Here is a 19,644-nt window from a genome sequence, read left to right as displayed (position 1 = left end):
GGGAGAGATTGGTGAATGTTGTGTTCTAAATGGTGTATGCAGTAAATAATTCTAAAAACAATAAAAAAATTGGACCATAGAATCTATTGTAAAGAATGTATTCCAGATTTAAAATTTGCTATTGTTTTCTGAAACAGTGTAAATAAATCTTATTTTAAATATTAAATCTTATTTTAAATAAATAAATCTTATTTTAAATTTTAAATCTTATTTTTCTACTTCAGGAAAAGAATAATCACATTTGTAATGGAGTACAAAAAAAGCAGCCAGTTAGTATATATACTATTTCATTCAACAGAGAGGAAAAGCAACTCCTGAAATAATTTTCTGAAACATGGTTTGATAACCTTACATGTCAAACCACGCTTTTAATCTAAACTAAGTTCCTTTATAACATAAGCCAAAAAGTTTTGATCATTGATTGGTGCAATAAAGAAATTGCTTTTCCTGGGTAGATTGACATTCTTTGTCATTAACAACTAACTGGCCACACTGCAAAATGACAAGTGGCATTAGGGATTTGCAAGTAGTGTGGTTTAATGCTGACCTACCTATGGGGGAAGACAGCAATTTCTCCTATACTTCAAAAATTTTAAGTCTTCCCAATTATAATCATTCTGTCAAGTCAATTCCCAAATTCCTCTGTTCCCCTTTCTTGGCTTTCAAATCTTTGGGTTGTCACTGGCTTCCAAGCATGTGACAGATGCATGATCTTGTTTTTACCTCTGTGTGCTAGTGCAATTTTTAACTTCACCTCCTTTTTTTTCGGAAGCAGGAGCAGGGGGGGAGGGCAAGTATTTTTTTCCTAGTACCTTATAGTATTAACTGCACTCTTTATCTGAGAGCTATCTTGCATAGCTAGACCTGAATGTGTGTTCTTGTTCTTAGTTTTGCAGATACATAATAATGTGTCAATTTTGTAGATACATTATTATGGATCTCCAAAACATGGGGGAGGAGTTGGTAAACATGATTCAATCTGGGTGACTGAGGAACAGGGATACTGCAAAAGGTAATCTAGTTCTTAATATTCCTGTAAATTAGGGGGCTTTTTTAGCATTTCCTGCAGTGTTACTGTCTTTAACTGCTAACAAATTTGTGTCTTTCAAATATTTCAACATATACATCTGAAGAAAGTTGGGGCTTTTTTTGTTTGGTTGGTTGGTTTTTGTGGTTTGTTTTGTTTGTTTGGTCTTTTGTTTTTTTCATTTGTTTGTTTTAATTGCTAAGCACCTGTGCTCTTCCAAATATCCCTAATCAAGCAATTCTAACCAAATGCCCCTTCTTCCAGAGTGGCTGGAAGAAATTAAAGGTATGGCTGTCCAGTGCCATACCTTTTAAGCAGATTGCCTAGCTACTCTTAAAATTAATAAAATGATAAAAGGTTATGCACCTACAGCTATGTATTTGACAGAGTGTTTTCTAGTTCTGCAAATACAATGTATTTAACAAGTACAATATTTGTTAAAATGGGAACAAGTAGTGATGGGACAAGGGGTAACGGGTTAAAACTTAAACAGGAGAAGTTTAGATTGGATATAAGGAGGAAATTCTTTCCTTTTAGGGTAGTGAGGCACTGGAATAGGTTGTCCAGGGAGGCTGTGAATGTTCCATCCCTGGCAGTGCTCAAGACCAGGTTGGATGAGGCCTTGGGTGATATGGTTTAGTGCAAGATGTCCCTGCCCATGGCAGGGGGGTTGGAACTTGATGATCTTAAGGTCCTTTCCAACCCTAATTATTCTATGATTCTATACCTTTTTTTCTGACTTCCTGATTATTTTGTAATGTTACAGGAAATATTCTTCATTCATTCAGCTGGTATCAGCTGGAAATCTAAGCACATTAATGAGTCATTAAAGGCATTGCAATAACTTGTAGCAGGTGCGCCATTAAAATCAGTAATGGAAATTATTTATGGACCTCTAGATAGGGATGTATGGGTAATTTTAATAATACTGTCACATTTGATACGCTAAATATGTAAAATATCTGGATCTGGTCATCTAAGAAAGATGTTAAAGGGTGAAGAGAACAAACAAATTTTTTACTATGTGTGTCAGACAATTTCAAAACTTCAGAGCTCTTATTTTCAAAGTGAAGATACATGGCCTTATATTTATATCAATGGATATGTCTACAGAGTTAAACAAGCTTGAGCATTCATCCCCTAATCATCCCCATTGATTGAACATTAACTAATACCTAATTTCTTAGCTAACCATCCCTTCCCAACATAGTATGGTGTAAGCATAAAAATGTAATTTACAGGCAAATAGGTATGGTATGATAGAAAGGGCCTTGAAAATGGGGGCCCGGGATGCAAGGTAGAAGGATACTGGTATGGGACAATAATACAAAGGGCACAGGTTTAAGCTGGAGACCCTGGGACTATAAACAATTCATCAAAAAAAAAAAAGCAAAAACCCACAAACATGCAACATATGTAGAAAAGTGCAGCAAATTCAGGACCAGAGGACCCTGAGGAGCAGTGGGATGGTGAGCATGCCACCAGAAGAAACAACAGATGCAAGAAAGTATGTTTATAATAATTTAAACTTTATTATTATAATGAAATTTCTTCTGAAATGTATTCTTTTTTCCTTTTTTGTTTCTTTCCTCTATAATAATTAAACCTGGACAAACAAGTTATTGATTAAACTGTTAAGATTTCAGTTGAATTAAAACTAAATTCTTCAAACATACTTATGTATTTCACCCAAAACAAGGTTTTGAGTAGCCACTCCATGGATTTCTTCATGAGGTCATGTACATTGCCATAATTGCTTTGAGTATCCAAAAGCAAGAAACTCCTCTTAATTCACTATTAAAAAATAATAAGACAATGGGTATATGTAGATATTTTAAAATACCCAAATATCAAAATCTCATATTAAGTCCCTCAAAGAGGCAACATATTATTACATAATCCTTCTCAGCCTTGTGCTACCAATAACCCGTAAATAGAACTGTTGTAAATATTTTAATGAAATATTTTTCCAGAATAAAGCACAATTTTGCTAAATTAAATGTTTCCATAAAAAAAAAAAAAGATTCTTATGATTATGTGATATATGAACATTGAAGTAATAATGATTCTGACAACAGTATATCCAATTTTGTTTGAGGATAAAACCCCCACTCAAAACATCCTTATTCGTATTTGTCTTATGCATTTTATATTCATCCAATGTAATATTTACTATGTCCAATTAATGCTCTATAGTAAAATTTTCTGGTATCAACTACATAAATATTAAAATGTGTGGAAAGTAAATGTTTTTCTATTTTCCAAAGTATTCACACAGTGATTTATTTAGCTGTACAATTATTTTTTCAAATTCAGTTCAGGAAAATTCAAAAAGGTCAGAACATCCTTACAGAACATACCTGGCAGGGGAGACACCATGATCAAGCAGGTGGTTTTCCCAGGGAGAGGCTCATCCCTTCCACTCCGGGTGTACTGACCCCTGTGATTTCCCCAAATGCGGGAAACTCAACTGCATAATTTGTGGTGGGGGGGGGACTGCAATTTATTTTTTTTTTTTCTTGGGTGACATGGTTTAGTGTGAAGTGTCCCTGCCCATGGAAGGGGGGTTGGAACTAGATGATCTTAAGGTCCTTTCCAACCCTAACTATTCTATGATTCTATGATTCTATCCCAGTGAATAAAATCATAGCTGATCCTTGCTATCATAAAGTGGTAAATAACTCACAATGATGTTGTGAATGATATATTGATAGTGAACAGTGAGTGAAAATATATGTATTGTCATATCTATATTTCTCTACCCTTAGTTATATTTTAACAGAAAATTCAAATGAAATTGCTTTTATTAAACTTTTTTTTTTTTTTAAACATGATTGCTATGATGAGTCAGAAATCCATGAGGATAATGTGTCCATAGATTCAGTGAAAGTTCCTTAACAGTATGGCTCAGTACAGGAAAGTAGCTTAACTGTTTTGATTCACTCCCTTTCTGTTTCTCCAGTTTAGCAAAATCAACATTTTAGTAATTTCATTACATATTCCTACCCTATAATAGAGATAGGTTTAAATCTGTGGAAGAGATTAAAAAGAAGTCAATGCATGATTTACCTTTGAAGTTTTAGGGGTTTTGAACATATAAGGAATTTATTTACATTTATCATTTTGCAGATTCAAAATGCAGTAAAAATTGAATAGTTGACCTTCCTGACTATAGAGATACAGATACAGTATTCTTATACAATGGAAATTTTCTAGCATAACCTCTCTGATTTTCTATGAATCATTCTTATTTGCTTTATGCTCAGTAACATGTATCTTAATGAGTAGTACTCTCCACAGATTCACAGCCTGTAAAAAATCAAGCTGTAAACATTCAAGATAATCACAGCATTTTTTTAGCAGACAGAATACATTTTTTTGTGGACTGTTTTCAAATTCCAAAATCGTGATATGTATTTTATCCATGTAATCCAAATAATCCAGAACAAGGGTATAGTAAGGCATGTGCTACCTATGCTATCCTTTTTTAAGAACACAAACTTCTGCAAATAAAAATCACAACCAGAATTGCCATACAGAAGTACATTGGTTTCAGAAAATTACCATGTCATCTTTTCTTTGTCTGAATCATAAAGAAGAGAAGAATTTATGTTTGGAAGCACTAGTCAAAGTATTTTCTATTTACAAGTGAATATTTGGCAATAAACTGTTAATGAAACCTGGCAATAAAAGGTGGATAAATGTTATGGAGTGCTGAAGCCTCCTATAGAGTGTGTTAAATGATATTGTGGCAGTTCATGAGCTAACACTAGATATACTACTACAGAAAAAGCTTGCAGCATTTCTGGATGATAGCAAAGTCCATCATAAAATGTACTGAATATTTTGCAGACTTTTCACCCATGGAAACTCAGGGTTACTCAGATCTGAAGAAGGTTGTATAGTTAGCATGCTAACAGCTGGGCCTACCCTATTCATCTGCAAAGTACTTTCCACGACCATTTCAAATTAGCAAAGGCTCTAGCATGGTCTGTTATGTCCAGTTGTTGGCTTGGAAGCTATTGCTTTGCACTAACACAAAATGAATCCTATAAGCTTCAAAGGCATATTAGACACAACAAATGTATAAGTTGGCAGGAGTGGTTCACATCGGATGGTTCATGTTGCATAGTATTTAGATCCTGTCTAAAATTCCTGAGCTTTGAAACTGAATCAGTTGAAAAATATTTGTGGGTTGGTTTTTTTTTTCAGTTTGGGTTAGGTTGGTTTGTTTCTGGTTTGCACATTTTAGAATAAAATTATACAGATATTAACATCAAACAATTGTTCAGATGCGATGGAGTTTTAATTTTTTTTCTGAAATATTTCAGATTTTTTCCTACTCCTGATTAAAAAGAAAAAGAGAAAAAAGTTGTATTTCTTGCATTTTTTTTAGATTCATAGGGCCGTGAGAAGAAAGATGCATATTTCCCTCTTCATTTTGAAAGACTTTTATGGTGGAACAATTTCCACAAATGTTTGATGTCTCAACTTGACCTCTCTTGTCAGAAAGAGAACATTATAGAGTGTGACTTGTCACACTTGTAATAGATATTTAAATATGAATTTGACATTGCACTCTATTCCAGTTTCTTGTTTTTAAAATAAGACTAAAAACACTTACTAGCTTCAAAGAATGCATCAAATATAAATCAGCAGTTTCTTGACTGATTAGATATTGCACCTTATGCCCCTGAGGAACAGTCCTTCATTGCGAATTCTTTCCTACTGATTAACCAGTTTAAAAATCTGTGACAAGACTTAACCTTTTATCTTCTAGTTATCCCTTAAGTCTAATGAGCTTTTGTGTAGCACATTACTAGAAAAAAACCTGAAGGCATAAATTACATCAATTAGGGTAACATTCATTTATTGTTTATGAATTTTTCAGTAACCTTTAGAGGTTAAGAAAGCATAATTTTCACTTGTATGAATTTGTGACTATAACGTGATACTGAGTCAGATATTCTATTAATCTCAATTTAATTACACTCTAAATCAATTTCGTACCAGCACTGAGATGAAGTACCCAGGTCTGTAATTCCCCAGATGTTTCTTCTAAATAATTGAAGAAAAAAGAAGAATACCAATCTAAAAACCTTCACTATGGGTAAATTCACACTGTTTTTCTGTAACAGCAATAACAAGAAAACTCACAAATCTCAGACATATTGCCTTTTTCTGTCATAGAATCATAGAATGGTTTGGGTTGGAAGGGGCTTAAAGATCATCTAGTTCTAACCCCTCTATTGTGGGCAGGTACAGCTCCCAGTACACCAGGTTGCTCAAAGACCCATCCAACCTTCCTTGCTTGTCCCTTCTGAACACACTCCAATCATGTGATTCATCCCACCAAGTTTCTGTGATAGGTATCAGGTCATAGTTTTTCATCTGGATAGTAACTACCAGATCCTCCTGTTTGATTCTTTACCATTTCGGTTCAGGCACTTCAGCTTGGCTATCAGCCACATCTCCATTTTAGAGAAGCTCACCCTCATTCCATTGAAATTAGCTATCATATTGTTATTTTCTGATATTTAATATATCCTAAGTTATAACTTTTTTTCTCTGGTTCAGAGCTCCTACCTAAAAGTTATACCTATATAAACACTCAGAATTATTATGCAGTCAAAATATTACAGAAATAATTTTCTGCTTTTTTTTTTTCATAGAAAAAAGTATTTCCTGAAAATGTTTCCAGCTAATGTGTAGGCCAACCAGCACCTTCATTTTTAAAAAGTCACACTTTCAGTACAGCAAACTCAAATAAAATCAGAGTTCATTCACCAGTCAAGTTCATAAAAGGCATAAAATGTTTTGAGCCCTTTAGCAAGTAACTTCATCTGCAAGTCAAAAGGCAGATCTGATATACTAACTTCCATAACTTTTGCTTCTCTAAGAAACAGTTTAGAACTATTAAACCCATATGTACTTCTTAGAAATACTGTATTAAGTACCTCAAAAGGTGGCTTAAAGCTGCAAGATCAATTAAAAAAAATGTATTTTATTTCATATATTTGTCTATTCTGCTTGTTTGTGTTTTAATTACAGCAATGTAACCCAGTCACCACCCAGTGATGAACACAGTAACCAATTCCTTACAGTTCAGTATCATCAAGTTTTAGTTTAGGTTCAGTTCAGCATGTTAAATCTCTGGCCTAGAAGAATACCATAACCTTAGCTATTTACTGGAAAGAATGGTTACACCTCCAAAAATGGAGGGGGAAAAATTGCTTCAGAGACTCAGCCTATGTTTAATATTTGAATTCCATCAAGCATGCTTCCTGGAGAAATGCCATTCAGGATTTAATTTGCTTTAAAGACTTAAGGCGTAGGGCCAAACTATGTACTGAGGGCCAATTCATGTACATCCAGGACTCCTAAATATCCATTCAATTGCATTACTCTCCCACTTCCTGGAATAGTTTAATCTTTTTTGTAAGTGAAATGATGAAAGAGGTGCTGTTGCACAGAGAAGCACATATGAGGGCCAGGATGAACAAGGTTTGGATATAGGGATATGAAGAAGACCACATTTAAACAACATCATCTGAGCAGTTGATAAGAAGAACTGAAACAGATTCAGACAGCATCAGAAAAAAGAGTTAAAAATGCATTTATAATTTAGACTTATATACGTAATTTTTAGTATTCAATCATTATACCACTAGTAAGAATATGTACTAAAGGGCATTGAGTACCCTCAGTGTCTCTTTAAGAATAAATAGAAGTGTCCCAAACGTGTCAGCTTTTCAGGGTATGAGACTGTCCTAATACAACATAGGTAAAATAAAAATGGTAGTAAGCCAACAAGAATTCCTTTAAAAACGTTACTTTGTCTCAGCCTTTTCTACCTCATAGATTAAAGGGGAATGCTAAATGTATGCAAACAGTAGCTGGTGACATAGATGGATACCTAAGGGCAGGGAAGCAAACAATACCTATCTAAACCATACAGAAATCAAGCATCCTATCTGTTAGGATGCCCTTACCCCAGAAATCAGACCTGCTGTTACACAAAAGGAATTTCTAACATTGAGGCTGGAACAGCTTTTCATCAATAAGGTTCAGCTTGTTTTCTTTACATCCTGTATAGCAGAGGCTCCCTAAATCTACAATATTTCCCTAACGTCTTGTTTACATGAGAGGTTAGTTACAGTCATTGACTCCAGTGGCCATATTCACAAATTTACAAATATTCAGTACTCATTAGTATATCTTCCCCGCTCTGGAGATAAGTTCTAAATGTGGCTCTCAAACTGGTTCTCTCAGATAAATTAATCCCATCCCATGACTATTCTAGCTTCCAGCATTCTATAATTTTATTATGTTTCCTTTTGTTGGGAAAGGGGAATTAGTTAATTTTTCAAGCCTTCCTAATTAAGAGCATAAAATTTTAAACATTATTGCCAGCATTCAAATAACAGGCACAAACAATTATTAAATGGCTGTTGTGGTCATTTTTACAAGAATTACTGTGTGCCTGACATGTATTTAGGAGACTTAACTCTTGATGAAATCAGGAACAGTTTAAGAAAAAGTTTTTTTCTACATTTCAAGCTGAAAAATTTCAGAAGATATTTAGGTGCTTACCTCCTAAACTGTAATGGACTTCTCAGGTCTGCTGTGAGGAAACATTTCCTTCTGAAAAGAACCTGGTTGCTGTGTGAATGACTGCTGGACAAACCAACTTCATGATGCAAGTACACTTTAATAGGGGTTATGAAGGAAAAATTCTATTTTTTTAACTCACCATCATGTGTCCATAATGGAAGCATAATGGAGACAACTTCTTTTTTTAATTCCATGTGGATAGGAATCTTTTCACTTAAGAATGACCTTAATATACTACTTTTGGAGAGAAAGCAGGTGGCTCCAGAGAGATGTCATACTCCACATATATACATAAGTGGGTAGACATGAAATCTAATGAACTACAAGATGGAAGAATGCAGAATATTGGAGATAATTTATAGGAGAGCACAACATCCAGAAGTCTAGGAATGTCAGGAAAGGCTGAGATGAAGAGAAATGTGAGATACATAAGAAATGTGGAATATGGGGAGGAGTTAAAAATATAAGACCGAATCCAAGGTTATTATTTATATGCATTTTCAAGTTTTCTGTTGTCAAACTGGGGTGTTTTCACCTGTTTAAAACCATGCAACTATCTTGTCATTTGGCATTGTCCTTAGCAGCATCTGTGTACGGTTACTTACTGAAAATGTTAATAAATAATATTTCAGCTACAAAGACTCCATATCAGATTACTGAACTTCTTAAATTCTTTATAAACAACATGTAAAGAGAGCTTTATTTTCATTCCTTCATCATAGGAGTGTTTTTACCTTTATGCAGCTATCAAAATTCTTTCTTACTGGCACAACTGTGCAAAGGTGAGGTACTAAATCATGTATTTTTTCTTTGCTGAATTTGTAATTGTATTCACCCTTTTGGAAATGGAAAATTTCATCTCTACAGTGTCCTACCACATCTATCAACATAATCAGCAGTGTGCTTTTTTAATGATATGTTCATATTGGAAAAATGAGAACTACGACCTTTGTGCTAATTAGTTATATGAAGAATCCAGTGAGATGCAAAGTGTTAGACTTAATGGTACCTCAGATTACACATTTTAATCAAAACTGTGAAGGTAATACATAATGCTAATTATACCACAAAAATTAATTCAAACAGATACATTGTAAAATACCGCTTGGCTTAAGTGCATTTCTCTTTAGAGGTTTCTAATCTACTTCCTAATTATCTAATTAGTAACAAGTATTTCTAATTTTTTAAACTTTTAATGAGAAATCTTGGCAGGCTGAATGCTGTTTTCTTTTTAGCATAAAAATGTATGAAATGTAACGGCAACTTTATGAGGAGCAATGTATCTATGTCAACTTATATGATGAAATGTCAGGATAATATGTTAAAGTTTATGCTTGGCAGTAAAATGCAATGAATATATAACCTTTCTGTGAGGTCTATCACTTCAGAGGGTGCTAAGGAAAAGGTTCAGGTAGCAGCAATATCCTTCTGGAAGTCATTTGATGCCATGCATATGTTAACTAAAAATGATCATGCCTTTCTCTATTCTCAGTCACCCAGAATGCTAAGGTTTTAGAAGATTAATTGAAACAACTTAGGCTCATGAATTTTCTGCTTCCTACTCCAGTGAATCATGGACTCTGAATCATTTTTGGTAATGATAAGAGAATGACACATTAATCTGGACCAATTCATAAAACCTTTATCCATGTATGTATTATCCCATTGTTTGAAAAAAAAGGAATTGGTAATGTTCTATTCAGTGAGAAAGGGACTTGTGAGGTAAAAGAGAAAAACAGGCAAGCAAACTTACGAAGGAAATAAATTACTGTTATACTTGTGCTTTTCTTGTACATTTTACTACAGTAGAAGTGCAGTAGACAATTTTCATTAGAAAACAAAACAGTCTAGGAAAAAAAGTCTCTTCTGGTTTCCTGGGAATTTCAGGATAAAATTTTGCTACTCGACTAATTTGAAGACTGACAGAAATTTATTCTCCACCATAGATCACCACACACCTAGCCTGAGAACTGTAAACATTTTAGAAGAATACTAATGTTTTCTAAGTTTAGCAAACTGTGCTGGAGGCAGATTCTTTTTTAAAATACAATTCCTGAAAAATGCAGCCCAATCTTACTCTTTCTCTCAGACTCCACTCTTTCTGAACAGTCTTCTCAAACTTGGTAACTCTGCGTTGTATGTACAGGGTTCACTGATTTCCCCATTTCAGCTCTCTTTTGAGTGATTTCAGTATGACTGCTCATGCATCTGAAGGATCAGATTTCTCTTCAGTAACAAAGTATTGAACTTTCTATCAACATTCAGCTCAAAATTAGCTTCTGAAAAAGTTTCTTCTTTGAAGATTTTTGGTAACCTAGGAAAACAAGTGGAATACTCTATTTTTACAAAGAAGCTCAATGAAACACTGGAAAGAAAGAGGGCTTTGTTCAAAGGACGGATAGTGAAAAAGTCTAATTTGCCAATTTTTGCCAAAATATTTCTTAGAATCTTTATAGGTCTTTTTATGTCGCTGTAGTTACATCAGAATCTTCTTATGGACAAAAAGGAACACCCTGTACTCTCAAAGCTAAGAAATTGCTGTTGTACAGTTAATATTTTGGCAGTCTAATGGTCCCAACTGCCTAATTTATAGAGAAAGATCTTATTAACAATACATTTCAAACCGTTACACAATAAATATATTCCAAATATCTGTCCCCTTTCTCTGGTGGTGTGCTTGCCTTTTCATTGTCCCTACGGGTTCCGAGGTAAACACTTCCATCTTCCTTAGGCATAATGCGGGTGGGTAAGGGGGTGGCCTAGACCAATTAGTGCTGTGCAGTCCTCATCAGCAAAAATATGATGGTCACAGTGGAGTGCATTGTCAGGGCACAGCCTGGGCTGGCTGCTCCCCAGGGGACAGAAGTTTTGGGGGCTCCCCAGGGGGTGTCAGGGCAGAGCCTTGCCAGAGAGCAGGGAAGTTGGGGGACACTGGAGCAGTCCCAGTCCTGGGCATTTTGCAAGTACCAGTCAATCGGGCTGGAGTCCTCCATGCCGTAACCCCAGTCTGGATAGTGGCAGCTGTTGATGAGTGCTGACAGTCATGTGAGTACAGGGATGGGAAACCAGCTCCAGCCAGCTCCAGCTGGCTCCCAACAGCCATGACCACACCAGTGCCCTGGGGTTGCAAAGCTGCAGGCATTAGGGGGACATCAGCTTCAGACACTGGCTGTGAACGCCCACACCAGCCTGAGGTGATGTATGTCCTAACAGAGCCAGTGACAGGCAGCCCCAACATAAAACACTATGTTGAAAACAGGGGCATTTGGTGAAGTATAACCCACTCTGACCCATCTAAATTAGCTTTAGAATGAAAGTTAAAATGAAAAAATTACAATTTTGCCTATTATGGTAGTCTAAAGCTTTTTGTAATGTGTTGATATTGTCCATCTGTAATAAAAAAGAAATAACTAAAAAAAAAAGAGACAAAACTACAGGTGGCCCTACTTTAGAAACCAAAGGAAGTATTTAATATTTTCACTTGCATTAGTCATGCTTAAATATTTTTTACATCATTCACATGCCGCAAAATCCTTGGTTTATCCTGCTGTCTGATTTGAATCATTCTGCCTTTCATCCTAATTAATGTCTAAGAAAATCATGTTGTCACCTGTAATACTGATGAAGAAGTTCAAGCTGAAGTCCTTCACTGGGATCTAACTTCCCCTGGATTTAAGAGATTTTTATTGTGGCTTATTCACAAATAAAGTTACAACTAAATCACTAAGGTAATCATCCTAATCAGACAGCAGTGTTTCAGAGTGTGCATTGCTCTTGCTTCTTGATCAACACTGGAACTCTGGTGTTTCACTGTGTTTTTTTTTTAGATCCCTTTCTAATTAGTGCATTGCAGAGAACAGATAATGACACAAGTAAGGTAGATTAGAAGGAAAACACATTTTAAAATGCTTTTAATAAATGACTCACAAAAATGCTCGCAGATGTCAAATTACTCTGACTGTACAATCTCAGATACTTTCTGGCAAAATTTTCAACTCAGTGAGTGCTCTATATCCCATGGTATTCTGAGTAGCGCTGAGGAAAAATTAAATCCACCCTCAGTTTCCTTCTTTCCTCCCCGAAAAGCCCACCAGAAGATATGAAGCCAGTTAAATCCAAAACAAATATTTTTAAAACAAATATTCTCAACAAGGAAAATGTAGCTCAAGTGAGTTGCTTGTGCGACTAAGGCTTTTTTATTGCTTTAAATTTTCTTTACATAGTTTTTTGCATTAATGCTTTAAAATGGGAACCCTTTCCAGCTCAGTTTTTAAAACTGAATATTCAGGTTCTTGGCTGATGTAAACCAGTTTGACGGGATTATGCCAGTTAAGAGCATCTGGGGAATTGGCCAGGATGTTTTATCACCCTATACAAATAGAGAGTCTTGTCTTATCTTTTTTCCTTTGGTTTGGGGTCCTTGACGCTTTTGGGCACAGTGACATACAAGCCAAGACAGTGAGACAGTGCATGGTGCTCCCCAGCAGGAGTGTGTCACTTCATTAATAATGCCAGCCAACACTATTCTCAGGGTCAGCCACCCTCCAGTTCTCTAATCTTCAAGGCCAAACTACTGTAAAAATTTATGAAAACCCCATCTGGCTAGTTCATGAAAACTCAGAAACTTATCACTTGTCAAAAAAGTGATCTTCTTGCTCAGGCTCTCCATCTCTTTCTTTTATTAAATACAACTGTCCATCCTCATCCCCAAATGCTGCAGATCTAACTGCCTTTTTGAAAGAACCGAGTCTTCTGAAACTTCTGAACTTTTCAGAGTTTTAACTTCCACAGACATTTTCTTATGTTTTCAGCTATTTAAAGCTTAGCGCTATATTTTGTAATGTAGATCCAAACTCCAAGCTCCTAGTTATTTTTCTGAGAAGGGAAAAGGATCATAAAACAGTAGTCTACCCCCATCAGGAAAGAAAAACAAGATAAAGTTTGTTAGCTCCTAAACAAGTTTTCTATCTATTTTTCTAAAATAGGTTGCTAATAAAACAAACCAATAAATTAACACTGCAGTGTTGCAAAAAAGGAAGAGTAGGATGATATTATTTTTATGTTTAAGTAAACCTTAGGACTGATTTTGTAAAATATTTGTGGAAATTCTAAAGGTCTCCAAACCAAAAAAAATTAGGACAAACTCAAAAAAGATAGCTTTGGGATTTTTTTCTGCTGATTTGATGAAAGATTTACATTTCCCAGAGAAGAATAGAATCATAATGTTACTTAAAACGAAGCACAGGACAGTAAGCCTTCCTAGTTCAGTAAGTAATCTTACCTTCTATTGAGATTCTGTGACATAAGCCTGCCTTAAATTTTCATGTATGTTTTTTGAAGACTGAGGATGATCGTTTCCTATTAACGCTCCTGCATTCCTGGCTTAGTTTACCAGTTTGTCAATTATTTTCCATCTGTTTTGTTGTTTTTTGTTTTTTTTTCTGACCTAGACATTTTCTTTAATTACATTATTTGGTGTGTGAAACTGAGGCATAAAACATCTTAGTAAGTCTCACACCGACACATTTTCATTCTGACCACAAGCAAGTAATTTAGTTGTCCTCATTTACCAATTTGTGAAATGAAGAAATAAAATAAAAGTTTCTTTATTTATGGATATTTTCATAAATTATCTGTATGAGTGCTTGGGAAGTCTTTAGAGAGAGATTGATGTATAAATAAGACACAATTCCTTTTATAAATTAAACACCATTTGAAAGGTAGGAAATGAAGAAAAGTTATGGTTTGTAATTCAGGGTGTTTTCCAGCAGTGTGATCTATGACATTTCTATCAGAAGATCTGAGTATGGAGAGATAGATCCCTTTGACATGTCATAGCAAGGTATTCATTCTGAGGCTGCTCTGGATCATCTCAGAGCTCCAGGTTTTTTTCTTCCTGCCACCCCTGAGCTGAGCTCTCACAATCCCATGCTCTACAGCACTTCCCAAAGGAAAGGTCCTGCATAGCTGATATTCCCTCCCTGTCTTCAAAATCCCAAACTTCCCAAGTACTTCACTCACAGCATTTCAAGTATGTGAGTTCTGTTCTGCTCCAAGCAATCTCTTCGTTTCGCCACCACACCACACTCCCTTTCAACTCCCCAGCACTATGGATTTTGTCAAGTTTCTCCTCCATCCTTGACTACAGTACCACTGTGCCATCCTGTCTATATTCCTGGCCTTTAAGTTTCTATGTTCATGAACCTCATCTTTCTTGCCCTCCAAGTCCTATAAGTAATATAGTCAAGTCCCCTACTTTTTACATAATCTTAAAATGCTTGTCCTGGGTTCAGCAGTAGCAGTCATGTTTCTCCTTCTTGGTAGCTGGTGCAGTGCAGTGTTTTGACTTTCGGCCTGGGAACAGAACTGATAGCGATGTTTTGGTTTGGCCAAGGACTTTGTGAGTCTCATGCTCTGCCAGGGAGGAGGGGAAGCTGGGAGGAAGCAGAGACAGGACACCTGACCCAAACTGACCAAAGAGGTATTCCATACCACAGCACGTCATGCCCAGGAGGTAACTGGGAGTTAGCCGGAAGGGCTGGTAGACTGCAGGGTTGGAGGAGGTATCGGTCGATGCTTGGTCGGGCTGAGGGGGGGCAAGTTATCGGTCGGCTGGTGGTGAGGTGTTGTATTCTCTTCCCTTGTTATTTCCTTTACCATTATTATCACTGGTGGTAGCAGTAGTGATTTGTGTTATACCTTAGCTACTAAACTGTTCTTATCTCAGCCCGTGGGAGTTGCATTCTTTTCGATTCTCCTCTCCGTCCCTCCGAGAGCAGGGGGAGGGCAAGAAAGGGGGGGGAAGTGAGTGAACGAATTACCTGACTAGGTTTAAACCACGACAATGCTCCAGAGTCTTGTGACTGCTGCTGTTGCTCTCTTACTGATCATAGAAACTTCATCTTTTTCCTCATCTTCCTTACTTCCTACTTGTCCAGGAACATAGACTTGACACTGATGGGGGAGGGATTATGAGACAGTCACCAAAATCCACTTGGATAAAAACAATAGCACAAATAAAGAGATCCAAGGGCAAAAGAGTCAAAAAAACAAAAAACAAAAAAATGAACAACAAACAGCCTCACCCAAGAATATATGTTAGGTTTTTTTAACTTACTCTTAAATGACTTGGAGAAGGGAACAGAACTTATAATTTTTTAGTTGGACAGATCTGAAGTTGATGGTACAGACTTGCAGAATGGTTTGAAAATGAGTAGCTGATGGAACAGCAGATGAAATTCAGTGTTGATAAGTGTAAGGTAATATGCCTGAGGAAAATATGACTGAGAGTTACCTCTTACTTTTCATGAAAGTGATCCTGAAATTACCGCTGACAGTTCTCTGAAAATTCTAGCTCAGTGTTCAGCATCAGAGAGCAAAAGGTATAAGTTTACCAAAAAAAAAGAGAAAAATTTGACAAAAAAGGAAATAAATTAGAAAGATTATTTATTCCTATTTAATGTATGGTTTGCAAGCTATTGCAGCTGTATGTGCAGTTCTTTTGACCTGTATCTTCATGCAAAAAAGACCTTAATGGAAGCAGAAGAGATTGGTATATTCAAAAGTACTTCCTACTTTGGGGGAGGAGGAGTTAAGTGTAATAAGCACTTACGAAAGTAAGCTAGTCAGGAAGAGTTTGGTAGAGATAGTTAAAATCATGAATGCATGGAGGAGGTGAATAGTGATTATTCAGTGTTTCTCATTATCCAAATAATAGGTAATACCTAATGAAATTAACAAGCAATGGATTGACCGTTTTAAGCAAGAGCACAGCTCTACTTTTGCATATTAGCTATGATTATATGAAATAGGAATATAATATACATGATGGCTTGGGCACACATGTAGCTTGGCAAAATTTAATCATAGGCTGTTTTTGGAATGATATCCCAGGGAGGATTTATACAGTACATGCCCTATTTCCTATACCATTTAATTAAATATCTGCCATTGGGCAGTGTCAAAAGAATTTACAGAATTTTAAAACACTCAAGGGTCTTGTGACTACTGCTGCTGCTCTCCCACTGATCACAGAAATTATATATTAACTAAAAAAAAACCAACACCCACAAAAAAAACACAAACAAAAACAAACAAAACCCAAACCGATCTAGAAAGATGATTTATTCCTGTTTAACGTTGAATGCTTGACATAGTCCTGCTTGATAGATACAATATATAAAATAGCATAAATTAGATCTGAAGATCTATGGAAATTGTTAATTTACTATGCATTTCTGACAGTGATTGGCAGGTGTACTGACATTAAGCATATCTTTTCTTTTGTTGCCCAATGTCTTACAACACGCTTGTTTTGCTACTGGTTCCAACTGGAACCCGGGTTCCTAGCCAGTTCATATTTTTCAGGATTAAACTGTGCAATAAAACTTAACTATTTCAAAGAAAGAAGTATAATCATGAAAATCCATGATACTTGTCACAGCTCTGTCCACCAACAAATAAAAGAGGAAAATTCCATCCAAAAAAAAAAAAAAACTCTGTTACTGCTTCAGAATTAAAATTCATACTTTGTGAAAAAGATTGTATGGTTCCAGCACTACCTAGCATGACCAAACTGCTACCAGAATGGCATAGGGATAATCCAGCCAGAGGTCAATAAGAATGCTATATTATTATTATGTTATGTCAAAAGAATGTGTATTTTTCACATCTAATATATTTATATTAGTGTTTTCTGTATAACTTTGCTAGAATTTCTGTATTTAGAAATTGACATTCTAACAAGGGAATATCACTGTAAAGGTATGCATACCCTGCAATTTTATATATAAAAATGAAAAAAGCTTCCTAGGCAATGTTTTCTCCTAGATGAAGGTAAGCTTTTTTTCTCCTCCTACATGTAAAGGATCACATTAACCCAAAATATTAATTTTCCTGATTTATTTAGGAATTTTATTGAATAGGGGAAAATCTGAATGGAAAAAAAATAATAGGAAGAAAAACAGAAGAGTGTACATGAGAAAGAAAGAAGGTCTTTGAGTCAAATAAAATGGGTAAGTTTCAGAGATAGCTACAGTTTATGCCATGTGGCTGTTAAGAAAGCAGTAGGAATTTAGAGAGTCAGAGGAAGAAGGGAAGGATACCATAGCTCAGTCAGGTTCAGTAAGCTGTGTAATCTACTTAAGAGTTTGATTAGAAATTCTATTGTGTCTGGACACTGGTCAGGCTTCCTTGTGGACATAAAGGAAAGCAATGGGTTCTTACACTTTTATGTGACAGCACTCTCACTGTTGCCTCTTTTTACATAATGTCATGGAGGCAACTGTGATAAGTCTAAATGGGCAGATCACCGATAGGCTTAAGTGAACTTCCTATCTATAAAGCCCTGATATTCTCCTTGTCTGCAGGATTTCCATAGCAACAACTGAAGGGCAGCAGCACATTGAGAAAAAAGTAATAAAACACTTTCCGGCAGTATAATTTCTTCTTATCTTAACTCTAGTTCTTTTTCAAAGATTACTCTTGATTGATTGGAGGATGTCAAACTGTGCTTCAGAGAGGTGAAAATATTGAAGAGTAAAACAGCCATGCCTGCAGTCCAGGTATAACATACGCTCCAATAAAAACATACACATACGTGAATGTCTACATTCAACACATACATTTTTAAATGTGTATATACTCCCTACATGTATTGTGTACCTTGCTACTTATTTATATTAATGCACTCAGATATTAAGTGAGGTGATAAAATTAAATCATTTTTTTCTCAAATTTTCATCTAGATTTGCTCTTAGAAGTATTTGCAATTCTGTTTTAAAAATATATTAGTAGAAGATGATTTTCATGTAACCTCTGCAAACAAGTTATAAAAGAGAGAGAATGTTTTCAGGAGCCTGTAAAATGTAAAATTTCATTTAAGTAATGCTATATTAATGTGTTTTGCTACATTATCTCAACATAGTAATCACTACAGAGTCTCAGACTATGCTATTTTTAAATATGCATGCTATTACTGAAAACTTATTTTTGCTTATTTCACACTGTACTTCAACACCATTGCATGTTGTAAGCTGCGCAAGTGCTTGTTTGCCATTAACACTGAAGATGATAAGCATTCTGTGCTTTAAACTTACTTCACATTATTTACTCTGTCAATAATGTAAAGAGAAGTCCAAGGTCATAGGCTAAACATAATTTGGTACTAGCACTTTATATGCAATAATATCTATATACCACAAATTCATGTCATTACCATTGTAATAAGTGACGCTGAAGCATTTTGACACAAGCAAGAAGATGCTTTAATTATTTGAGTGTCTTTCCAACAATTTTTGATTTTCCTAAACCTTATTACAACACTTTCTTTTTCTTCCTTTTGAAGTCTATTTTATTCCAAGAGAATGCAAGGTGATTGTATCTGTTATAAAACATTCATGTTACCATTTGATTTGAAAAGAATTTTACTTTCTATATCCATACCAGAAATGTATGGTGAATTAACCATGACATCCATGAAATGATGTCATGAATCTGACAAAATTTCATAAGAAAAAAAAGGAATAGCATGTATTTCATTCCTGAATAACAGCTTATGTTCGTCAGGTTTTAGTCAATCAGAAATAGGTTTTCCTTGATTACAGTTAGAGACAGAATTTAAAAAATCAATAGAGAACATTCAGATGAAAGAGAGCTTTTAAGCTATTTTATTATATTATGAATGTTTTTCACCCATTATATCCACTGAAGATTTATTTCTCTTTTGAGGACTTTAATTTTCCCTTCCCTCCAAATACCTGCAGAAATTGCTAGATAATTTATTTGGGGATATTGGAATTGATACACCCCAAAAATTTTAAACCAAGTAAATTATGTCAAGACTACAATAATCCAAAAGGAAAATATTGTTTTACTTCAATAGGAAAAACTGAATTACTTCTTTAATTAATTATCATAAATCTTAATGAGGATAAGGTCTAGTTACTCTGAATTGTGCTCTGCATTTCAGAGATGGCAAAAAAGGCTCCTAATTGCCTACAGCA

At 35.3% G+C, this 19,644-nt stretch overlaps 1 protein-coding gene and 1 non-coding gene across 2 annotated transcripts in view; both read left to right on the top strand.

Annotated features, from left to right (window-relative positions):
- LOC134166689 (T-cell activation Rho GTPase-activating protein-like) overlaps window positions 1–19,644 on the top strand; it is a 1,836,444-nt gene that overhangs the window by 320,468 nt on the left and 1,496,332 nt on the right. The window lies entirely within an intron of this gene.
- LOC134166783 (U1 spliceosomal RNA) lies at window positions 3,380–3,543 on the top strand. The gene has a single exon (XR_009965996.1). It is a non-coding gene; the product is annotated as a U1 spliceosomal RNA (small nuclear RNA).

Source organism: Pezoporus occidentalis, unplaced genomic scaffold (genome assembly GCF_034315485.1).
Source record: "Pezoporus occidentalis ecotype Australia unplaced genomic scaffold, CSIRO_AGI_Poc_V1 ctg27, whole genome shotgun sequence".
In the NCBI taxonomy this organism is placed as follows: domain Eukaryota; kingdom Metazoa; phylum Chordata; class Aves; order Psittaciformes; family Psittacidae; genus Pezoporus; species Pezoporus occidentalis.
This window is presented reverse-complemented; position numbering and strand designations above follow the sequence as displayed.